Source organism: Palaemon carinicauda, chromosome 44, assembly GCF_036898095.1.
Source record: "Palaemon carinicauda isolate YSFRI2023 chromosome 44, ASM3689809v2, whole genome shotgun sequence".
Taxonomy (NCBI): Eukaryota; Metazoa; Arthropoda; class Malacostraca; order Decapoda; family Palaemonidae; genus Palaemon; species Palaemon carinicauda.
Genome location: NC_090768.1, coordinates 43,913,790 through 43,914,923, shown reverse-complemented (window position 1 = coordinate 43,914,923; position 1,134 = coordinate 43,913,790). Strand labels below are relative to the sequence as shown.

The 1,134-nt window shown below is 30.6% G+C and overlaps 1 protein-coding gene across 1 annotated transcript in view; it reads left to right on the top strand.

Annotated features, from left to right (window-relative positions):
- LOC137634191 (uncharacterized) overlaps positions 1 to 1,134 on the top strand; it is a 23,938-nt gene that overhangs the window by 13,116 nt on the left and 9,688 nt on the right. The gene's annotated exons all lie outside the window — the stretch shown is intronic.

The following is a 1,134-nucleotide window of genomic DNA, read 5'->3' as shown; positions in this document are numbered from 1 at the left end:
CGTGGTCAAAGGGTATGCGCATCGCCATGATCAGCAAAGCTACATCAGTCAGGGCCACCCATGCTAGGTTGGTTTGCTGTAAGCGATCATACCAATATCTCCCACCTAAGAAGAATACAGTCATATGAATCACAAAATGAGACAAATAAATAAAGAACGAATGCAAATGTCCTGATAATCAGAAACTCCAAAAAGAAATTGACCTAAATTAGGAAACTGAAAGTTAAAACTTGCAGAGAATGTTTTTATGTTGTACAGGATGACGTAAGTCTCTTTTTATAGTTTATATGTGAAAGATGTCTTTAATGTTTTTTACTGTTCTTAGAGGGTTTTATTTTATTAGCTCATTACTTCTCTTGTAGTTTATTTATTTCCTTATTTCCTTTTCCCACTGGGCTATCTTTCCCTGTTAGAGCCCTTGGGCTTATAGCATCCTGTTATTCTAACTAGAGTTGTAGCTTAGCTAATAATAATAATTAAAATAATAATAATAATAATAATAATAATAATAATAATAATAATAATAATTAACAAAAAACAAATAATAACAATAATATAATAATAATAATGATAATTAACAAAAAAAAAAATAATAATAATAATAATAATAATAATAATCAACAAAAAACAAATAATAATAATAATAATAATAATAATAATAATAATTAACAAAAAACAAATGATAATAATAATAATAAAGGCTATGGAATATGCAAGTAGAAATGGTGCTTATAATCATAGCAGCACTAGGGACCATACCTAAGTCATTGAGAAGGAATCTTGAGAAGGTAGGAGCCGATATACCCCCAAGCTTTGTGCAGAAGAGCGTGCTACCTGAAACAGCACATATAGTGATTAAAGTGATGGATTCCTAAGGAAGCTGAATGTAACCCGGAACCTACGACTATAAACCACCAGCCTCTGCAGACTGTGATTGTTAAAAAAAAAATAATAACAATAATCAACATTCAAAATTAATACAATTGACACTTAGTTTTTTTGTGCAAATTATGAAAATTTGCGGAAATGTTCAACCGAACCTTTCCAATCTGACCAGAACAGGAAAAAAAAAACTGAGCCATAATCACACCGTCCCTAATTCAGCATCAAAGCTATGAGAAGTCTCTCACCTGA